The sequence below is a fragment of the Gossypium arboreum genome, chromosome 10, assembly GCF_025698485.1.
Source record: "Gossypium arboreum isolate Shixiya-1 chromosome 10, ASM2569848v2, whole genome shotgun sequence".
Taxonomy (NCBI): domain Eukaryota; kingdom Viridiplantae; phylum Streptophyta; class Magnoliopsida; order Malvales; family Malvaceae; genus Gossypium; species Gossypium arboreum.
In genome coordinates, this window is record NC_069079.1 from 102296446 (window position 1) to 102307127 (window position 10682).

The window sequence follows — 10682 nt, forward strand, 5'->3', positions numbered from 1 at the left end:
TAAAAACTTAGTGATATTATCAATAGAAAAACTTCAGAGAAATTCCTTTAGTAGAAAATCATAAATTTGTGTGTGACAAAGGATTTACACTAATAAGAAAAGAACAAATTAAACAACTTGGAACAAGTCATTGGTTGTTTAAGATATTAGAAAATAATTTTAGTGAAGAACCATTATAATTATGGCAAAATAGTCCTAGATACTATGAATTAAAATTGGAAAATCCTAATAAAATTATTAGAGTTAAACCCATGATATATACTAAACAAGATATAGATGAATTTGATATTCAAATCAAAGAATTATTAGAAAAAGGATTAATAGAAAAAACTAACAGTCCACATTCTAGTCCAGCTTTTATGATAAGAAACCATGCTGAAATACAAAGAGGAAAAGTTAGGATGGTAATTAAATATAAAAGATTAAATCAAAATATTATTTTTGACAGATATTTTATTCCAAGAAAGGATGTTTTAATTAATCACGCTAAACACGCTAAAAAAGACAATTTTTACTATTATTTTTATATTCAAATAAATAGCCTTATTGGTATTGCTGAAAAAAAAAAAGATTTTATCAGTCATATCAAATTTGGATTATTCAAAGAATGATTAGAAGTCCCAAGTTATCACTGTCAAAGAAGACAAAGAACACTTGAAAAAAAACATTGACAAGTGTTATAATAATTTTAATTATTATCAGATCCAAGCAGGAATTGATTTAATAACAACAGCTCAGCACGTACTTCAACATTAGAATTATAAACTTTGGACTGATGGAAGAAGTATAGTGGCTGATGATACTGAAAATATCCAGAAAGATAGAGACGAAGAATCTCTGAAGCTGTTATAAAAGATAGCTGATATAGAGATTGATGATTTTCCGTTAGAAATAATAGAGGAAATCGAAAAAACGTGGGAGTCTTGGAATTCACCAAGACTGTCATCAGATTTATTACACTTAGGTGAAATAGAGTTACTGAATCTAGACAACATCCAAGAAGGATAAAGACAAAATAAGATAACCACGTGGAAGCACACCAAGAAATTCAAGATTGGTGGTAACTTAAACAACAAGGCATCTATAAGCAAACAAAGAGTTGTTGTGATGTTGATGTGAAAAATGCCAGGCTACGTGGAAGCTACAATCAGTTCATCACTATCAGAAATATTGTGCGAGATTGAAGAAGAATTAAATAGAGTTTAAGAATTTTGCTATAAATAGCGATGTATGAAGCCTAAACAAGGCATCAAAAAATAGTTCAGAAATCTTTTCTTTTACTTTCAATATTCTCTCTTTGTCAATAATAAATATATTAATAAATTATTTAAAAGACATTTTAATAATAATTTTAATTATTATCAGATCCAAGCAGGAATTGATTTAATAACAACAACTCAGCACGTACTTCAACACCAGAATTTTAAACTTTGGACTGATGGAAGAAGGATAGTGGCTGATGATAATGGAAAAATCCAAAAAGATAGAGACGAAAAATCTCTGAAGCTGTTAAAAAAGATAGCTGATATAGAGATTGATGATTTTCCATCAAAAATAATAGAGGAAATCAGAAATACGTAGGAGACTTGGAATTCACCAAGACTGTCATTAGATTCATTAAACTTAGATGAAATAGAGTTAATGAATCTAGACAACATCCAAGAAGGATAAAGACAAAATAAGCTAGCCACGTGGAAGCACACCAAGAAATTCAAGATTGGTGGTAACTTAAACAACAAGGCATTTATAAGCAAACAAAGAGTTGATGTGAAAAATGGCAGGCTACATGGAAGCTACAATCAATTCATCCTTATCAGAAATACTGTGCCGGATTGAAGTAAAATTAAATAGAGTTTAGGAATTTTGCTATAAATAGCGATGTATGAAGCCTAAACAAGGCATCGAAAAATAGTTTAGAAATCTTTTCTTTTACTTTCAATATTCTCTCTTTGTCAATAATAAATATATTAATAAATTATTTAAAAGACCTTTTAATAATAATTTTAATTATTATCAGATCCAAGCAGGAATTGATTTAATAACAACAGCTCAGCACCTACTTCAACATTAGAATTATAAACTTTAGACTGATGGAAGAAGGATAGTGGCTGATGATACTGAAAATATCCAAAAAGATAGAGAAGAAGAATCTCTGAAGTTATTAAAAAAGATAGATGATATAGAGATTGATGATTTTCTATAAAAAATAATAGAGGAAATCTGAAATACGTGGGAGACTTGGAATTCACCAAGACTGTCATCAATTCATTACAGTTAGATGAAATAGAGTTAATGAATATAGACAACATCTGTAACACCCCAAAAATCTCATATTTGCACTCTGTTAAAATATGACATAATTGTTTATCTGCTTCAGTGGTTAAGTGTTCTGGGTATGTGTGAGAAGTCTCAAGTTCAAGCCTTGTCTTGAGGAAAAATTTTTGTTTTCTTATGAGTAAAGCTTTAACCTAACCTTTAGAGCTTATGTTAAATTATTGGTAATTTCACATTAGAATGGGTTTACTGGTTTGGTGGTTAGCAGGAGTGTTGAGCTGCTAGAGGTCCTGTGTTCGAATCCTTGCTACAGCAAGGGTGTTTTATTTTGCTCGGGTTGGTGGCAGAGTTTTGTTTGCATCAAAATTCTAAGTAGTGGGATTAGTGGAGAGATTTGAGGGATTGAGAGTTGGGGTTTATCCTGGGTAGTTTTTTTTTCAAAATTTTGGTTGTTTCTCCCAAATTCCTGACGTGATTCTCTGTTCTCTGCCGTTTTCCTCTCTATTCTTCCCTTGCTGCTGAGTTTTCCCTTTCTTTTTACTGAATTTGCATTTTCCTTCCTTCCCCTTTTTAGCTTCGTTCCTGATTAGTTGTATTTGTACAACGTAGTTCACACGTTCGGTTAGTGATAAGTGAGTTCTTTCGATTTATTCAATGAATATTCATTTGACGAGAGCCACTGTCTGTTTAGGCACAAATTAATGGGCTGGTGGATCCCTTTTGACGCGATGGTTGTGCGGAATCGGGTTGCTTAAGCGAGGTAAGGTTGTCGATGGTTTTTGAGAATTGTCTGTTCATAGCAATTTAGATTAAGTGACTAAAATTGGGCTTTTTATTATTGAATATAGGTTCTAGAGTGCTCAGGAGTGATTACGCGTCGAAATCGAACCAGGTGCGTACTCAGAAATGCAAAAAATGAGGTTTAGATGAAAGCCAAAAACCATTCTGTCGACGCCACACGGGCGTGTGGTCACTCGTGTGGTAGGCCGTGTGATGGAACATGGGCGTGTGATAGACGAGCCAGGTCGTGCACATCAAACATGACCGTGTGTTGGCCAGGTAGGCCATGTGCGACACACGGGCTTGATTAATTTGGGCCGTATGGGCCACATGGACATGTAAAACTCTAGACCAGGCCATGTGATCCACACAGCCAACGCCAGTTTGGGTCGTGTGGGCCCACATGGGTAGACAACATGGGCATGTGGGCCTATTTTCACTGTTTGACTGTTAAGGTTACACGGGTCGTCCGAGTCGACTGTGAACCTACTGTAGGGTCGGTAAGCTTACCTAAACCCCTGAATGAATAAAATATCTTAATGTCTGTAATACCCGTATATGATATATGAAATATCTTAATGACTGTAATACCCATATATGATATGTATATAGATATATAACTGTATATTGAGCATGTTGTTAATACCGTACTAAATATATGCATGATACCATGATTTGGCATGACATGACTGTATGATGCATTGCATGGGGATGGGCTAGTATTGATTGAAGGAAGTTTACTAAAAGGCTTCGAGCCTAAATTACTAGCAGCACAGCTGTAAATCACTGTCTAGTGCCGCATTCGTACTATTTGGAGTGTAGAGATGGGTGGTGTAACACCCCGAATTTGGGCCTAAAAGTATTGGACCTTGAGTGTGGGTCCGTAAGGAGGTTTTATATAGGTATTTAATTGTGTAATGAAATGACACAATTAAATTTTTGCTTTAGTGGTTAATGGCTTTGAGAAGTGTTGGAGAAATCTTGGGTTCAAACTTGGGCTTTAGCAAAAATTTTGGTATTAAGTGAAAAAAAAACCTGGATACTTGGATGAGGGTTTTTAAATTATTGTGTTAAATAAATGACACAAGGAAGCTTGTAGTCTAGTGGTTGTGGCGTCATTAAGGTTGTATGGGAGCCTGGGTTCAAGCCTTGGCTCTTGCAATTTTGTTTTTTTTTAAAGGGAACCTGGACTTTGGCCTTTAGACCTTATAATTAATTGGGGATAAAATATGACACAAAAAGCCTTTTGGCTTAGTGGCAAGTAGCGTGTGGAGCATTTAAGGGGAGGCATAGGTTCGAATCCCATGGTAAGCAAAGAGCATCTATTTTGCTAACAGGGGGCGGCAAGAGTTGGTGTTGAATTTAAACTCTAATGTTGGAGGATCCCAAGCTAATATAAGAGTGGTTGTGAAGTCGGCTTTAAATAGAGGAACCATGAAGAGAGTAAATGTACCTTTCTTGGTGATCCCTTTCATTTGTATGGCGTGCTCGTTTGGGTTGGGCGGCTAAGAGTGCTCGGAGCGTGGATTAACTCCAGCCTCCTATCGGTGTGTATTTATCACTACTCTTGTTGTTGGATGGCTACTTGGACGCGATGGGCGAAAGGGGCCATGTAGGTCCAATGGGCCCACGGCCCAATTGGATAAGTTGTTTGATTGTGTAGTAAATATTGGGCTAGGCTAGGTGAATCTAATATTTGTGGCTAGATTTGAGCTAAAAGGCCACACGAGCGTGTGGGCCCATTTAATGAGAATGGGCTTTAGAGCCATTAGTATTGTTATCCATGTTTAGAATACTTTAGTTTACTAAAATTACCGAAATACCCTTAGTTTGTAAAAATAATGAAATACCTCGATTTGTAAAATTATCAAATACCTTCGACTTGTAAAATTACCAAAGTACCCCGATTTATGTAATTATCATTTTACCCCGATTTACATAATTACCGTTTTACCTCGATTTACATAATTATCGTTTTACCTCGACTTACGAATTACCGTTTTACCCTCGATTTCTGTAATTACGTTTTACCTCGATTTATAGAATTACTATTTTACCCTTAATTTACGAATTACTATTTTACCTCGATTTACAAAATTACTAAAATACCTTTAGTTTGTAAAATTACCAAAATACCCTAGTTTGTAAAATTATCAAAATACCCTTGGTTGGTGAAATTAGAAATACCCTCAATTTGTAAAATTACCAAAATACCTCGATTTACAAAGTTACGTAAATACCCTTGACTTTCTAAAATTATAGAAATACCATTGGTTTACAAAATTACTGAAATACCCTTGGTTTGTAGATTTACCAAACCACCCTTGTAGGATGAAATGACTAAAATACCCTATTAGGTAAAAAGACCGTAAAGCCCCTATAGGGTAAAGTGACCGTAATACCCTCAGATCGTAAAATGACGAATATGCCCTTATGTTCCGTATGGTGATGTGCTTAGGATTTACATATATTGATATTGGAATAGTTGAGTTTGAGTGACGGTGGTGGTTATCGAGGTGATTGATTATGGAAACGTTTCAACTTCAACCCGTAATGTGTGTACTAACCTCGTAATAGCTTAGATTAATATTTGATGAAAAGTCAAAGCTTCATATTTTAGTGATTAGGAATTAATATGTAGATCTATTTTCACGCACGTTTAAGTTGGATTCACAACGGATATGGGGTAGAAAGGTATTTGGAACGTTCTTCAACGAGTAGATCTCTTGGTAAGTATTCGAACCTTCTTTCCATTTATATCTTGTGGTTTAAGAAAAGCTGAAAACCCCTTTGTCGACTAAGGCTAAAAGGGTTTTTGGTGTTATTTGGTTTGTTGGTACTAGTGAGGATTAAAGGCTACCGATCGAGGAGTGTGTGAAAAGCTTGGATCATCGGAGTGACTAAATCTAGTCATCAACTTCAGCAAAGGTATGAACCCAAAGGCCACTGTGGATGGTGGCCGAATGTGTAAGTGATGATAATAGGTAGTTTTCGATTTGGTTTAATATTAACATGGTCTAATCTATAAGTGGTTGATTATAGGAGAAATCGCATAGGAGATCTCGTCAAGGAATATCGCAAATCAGGTGTGTAACGAACCCTTTCATAGCTTAAAGCGATAAAATGCCGAAAAGTCGAAATGCCGAAATTCTGGCATTTCGAGGACTTGTGAGCAAGTTTAACGCTCACTAGTTAGTTAGAATCGAGGAGATGATGATGGGAATAATGGAAATGGTAAGGACGTGTTTTTGGCGTTCACGGTAAGTTGGGCCTCGAGGGTGAATTAGGGCCCAATAGGCTTTGGGCCCATTTGGGTAAATTTGGTAGAAAAGGAAAATCTGTTAAATTGCATGATAAGACTGTTAAAACCGTTATGGAATATAGGCTAAATGGGCCTAGATGATGAATCGGCTAAGTAGGCCTATTAGGGTTTTTTGGCCCAATAACTCGTTTGCTAAAATGGGCCGTAATCACTGTTTGCACCCATGAATTGTTTGTAACCGTTAATGAACATGGAAACCCTAATTTTGGTAAAATTACAAGATTACCCTTATAATATGAAAATGACCGTTTGCCCCTAGGTAAAAATAACCATTATACCCCTAGGGTTTATATATGAACTTAATGCATGGGATTTTGATAAACATGATATGTATGATATGCACATGAAATGTATGATATGCACATGACATGTATGATATGCACATGATATGTATGATATGCACACGAGATGTTCATAAATGCATTGGGTTGGGTTTTTATATGAATGGAGGAAGTGAAAAGGGCTTATGCCCCAATTATTAAAGGGCTTATGCCCCAGTTATCAAAAGGGCTTATGCCCCAGTTATCAAAAGGGCTTATGCCCCAGTTATCAAAAGGGCTTATGCCCCAGTTATCAAAAGGGCTTACGCCCCAGTTATTAAAGGGCTTATGCCCTAGTTATAAAAAGGGCTTTTGCCCCAGTTATTAAAAGAGGCTAGGCCTCCAGTTATATGATAAAGCAGCTAAGCTGCCAGTGGAGAGTTATGGCGAGGTGGGTCGAGTTAATCCCCACATGGTGTGTTGGTTGGTACGGGTGGAGAGTAGCGGATGGTGGGTTGAGTAGTCTCCCCAGATGGGTTTACATTCTTTCATTGACATTATATGTGATATTGAAATAGGCCTATGGGCCATACCGTTTCTCGTAAAGGCTTCGCCCAAGAATATGAAATTTGAAAAGGCTTGCCCAAGTGTTATGAAATATGAAATATGAAAAGGGCTATGGCCCAAGACATGTTTGAGATTGGATTTGGGCTTAGACCCAACAGTCGTTATTGTTTTGGGCTCTGAAAGGGCTTGTTGCACATCGAGTTTCCAAACTCACCCCCTTTCCTTAACCTTGCGGTGAGCCTTGATGTGGGGACTTGGGCGAGAGGGATTGAGTGGCCACGGTGATCATCTTTGGGCTTTTAAATAAGTGTTGGTTTTCATTTAATTTCCTTTAATTATTATTCATTTTTGGGTTGTAATAAGGCCAATTTTAACTTTCCTTTTATTTCTTTTCTAATTATTTTAATTTTAATAACTTTAAAATTGGTTAATAATTATTCAAATGGGCTAGACTTAGGACGTGTTTTCAAAATAATACTTGTTTTCAAAATATCTCAACACCACGATTAATCGATTTAAATGAGTAGGAAATATTATTAATTTAGTGAGTATAAGTTAAATGTGAAGTTAGGAAAAATTTTGAAATAGTAAAATGTACAATATATATATATTAAAATAATTAGAATTGAAAACGATATATCGAGACCTAATGAGAATTTTCGAGACCTCGGAATTTTAAATCGAGCCATAAATATTTTTATAAATATTTATGGAGTGTTAATAAGTTAGTATTAAAGTTTCGTCAAGAAATTTTAAAATCTTGATAGCTAATTGAACAAAAGGACTAAATTGTATCAAATGGAAAATTGTGGAAAATGATTAAATAGCTTAAATGATAAAAGAAAGAGGGTTTAAAAGGAAAATAGACCAAGGTCTATTTGGGCTGGACGGTAAGAGCATGAAATCACCAAGAAAATAAGGGCAAAATTAGAAAATTGCAAAATTTACTTAATAGAGCTAGGACTAAAGTGGAATTATCTAGATTTCTCTTTATTTTTCTACATTCTCATCAGGAAAAACACCATGGAAGAGTTCCCTTAAGCTGGTTTTTCATATTTTTACTGCAAGTAAGTTCAATTCTTGATTATTTCTTGAAATTTTTGTGTTTTTGTGACTTTTACAACTAGGTCCATTTGTTGAATTCATTAGTTCTTGATTCTATGAAAGAAATTGAAAGTTTCTATGAATATGTGCTGGAAGTATATGATGATTTGATATAGAATTAGAGCTTTAAATTGTTTATATGCTGATTTTATTGAAAGAATTGAATAGAAAGTGAATGTTTGGGACCTAAATTGTAAAAGAGTTTGAAGTTAGAGTTTTATGTGGAAATTCTGAATTTCAATAGTTATGAAATAACTTATAATGTCTAGGAAAAGTATTAATTGAGAAAATTAGTTTAATTGAGGGGTTAATTAAGTAAGGATTAAATTGTATGAACTGTGAAATTTGGGGCAAAATGAAAATCAACATTTTGCACTAAAACAGTTTTGGACAGCAGCAATAGTCTAACTTTGAAAAATCTCCAAAAATTTTAGAAATTTAATTAGAGGATGAATAAAATATGAAATTAAAGCTTATTGAGTCTAGTTTCTTATAGAAGAAACGGTGTAAGCAATAGAATTGTAAATCATGAGATATAATAAGTTTTGTGAGACAATGTTAGAATGATTTCGGGTTCCCCTATTCTGAATTTGGAAAATCATAAAAAATTGGAGAAAAATAATTAAGGGATTAAATTTATATGTTTAAAATCCTTAAAGAGTCTATTTTCAATAGAAATAAGCGGGAACATCATCCGAATCTCATACGATGAGATAATTAATTCTTAGTGAAGAAGGGTCGGAGCTGTCAAATAGCAGAACAGGGGCAACTTTAAAGAATAAACTGTACTTATTGGCTAAACCAAAAATTCTAAAAATTTTATGGTAATAAGATAATAAGTCTAGTTTCAGGGAAAATTAGCGGATCTTAATTTCGAGTTCTGTAGCTTAAGATATAAATAATTTAGTGACTATGACGCAAATGGACAATTTTGAATATACATAAGTAAATAGTGAAATTATTGATAATGTTACTTGTTGCATGTTATATAAATTAAGGATGTGGAATAGAGAGGAGGAGGAGGAAAATATGTATGAATATTCAACTAGCATGGCTAATTTGTATGTTTTAGGCTCATGGACTAAATTGAATAAAAGTAAAATTTTATGGGCAATTTTGTAAAAAAAATGTTAGAAATGACCAATTTGCATGAAATGGATTATTTTATTATTTAAATTACAAAATTGAATGAAATTATTAATTTAGCTCAAGATCAGGGAAAAACATGTTTTAAGGATTAAATTGAAAAGTGTTGAAATTATGGAAAATTCTAACATTTTATAGAATTCATAGGTTGTTCTCAATTTGTGTGAGAATAACGGCTGGAAATAAGGATTAAATTGCAATAATTTTATTTTATTTTAACCTAAGGATGAAATCGTCATTAATTAAAAGTTTAGGGGTAAAATGATAATTTTGTTTAGAGCATTAGTTGAATGTATTATAACATAAAATAAATGAAAATGACGATCAAATTTCTTTATAAAGATCCGGATTACTTGAATACGAGACTTGAACGTGGAAAAGAAAAGATATCGGATTAATGAAATATCTGATAAATGAATCGGTAACTCCGGTAATGCTTCGTCACTCTATTCCGGTGACGGATTCGAGTTAGGGGCGTTACATTTATTGGTATCAGAGCTAAGGTTTAGTCGGTTCTCGGACCGAACGTAGCATATGTGAAGTTTAGAAATACATGCCATTATATAACTTATAATAAGATAATTTAATATCTTCCAGCTCTGATGAGATTTATTTTACTTAAAGATAGACATACTTTCTCAACCGAGCTAATTACGATAATGTTGAAAGCGATACTCAAATATGTGAGCAACAGTAGATTATGATGAGTCGGAACTCATAAAGGTATGAATAAATGTTATATTTAAATTTATGTGTATAGTAAGTAAAATTTTAAGGTAAGTATCAATATTGAATTAAATTTGTATGGATATATGTGATTGATGTGGAAATAGAATTTTGGATATATGTTATATTTGAAAATTTTATTGATTGGGAATGTGATGAAATTGATATGAATATGTGATTAATTGAAATGTGTATTGATTGAAACCTGGAAAGTGAATTGAATACCCTATTGCTGCATTCTTGATCGAGTTGGATGTAATTGGCATGCCATAGGATTTTGAGAAGGGATTTGGAGATGAGATTTGGATATGCTGATGTTTATATCTTTCGGATTTATCCAAAGAGGCACTTTGTGCTATTCTGGTGTGTTTTGGGTGGATTATATTATTCGGTGTGTTTGGGAGGATTATATGATCTTGGTGTGTTTTGGAGGATTATCTTGGTGTGTTTTGGTTGGATATTTTGGTGTGTTTGGATGGAATCCATGTATCCGCCAAAGTCCG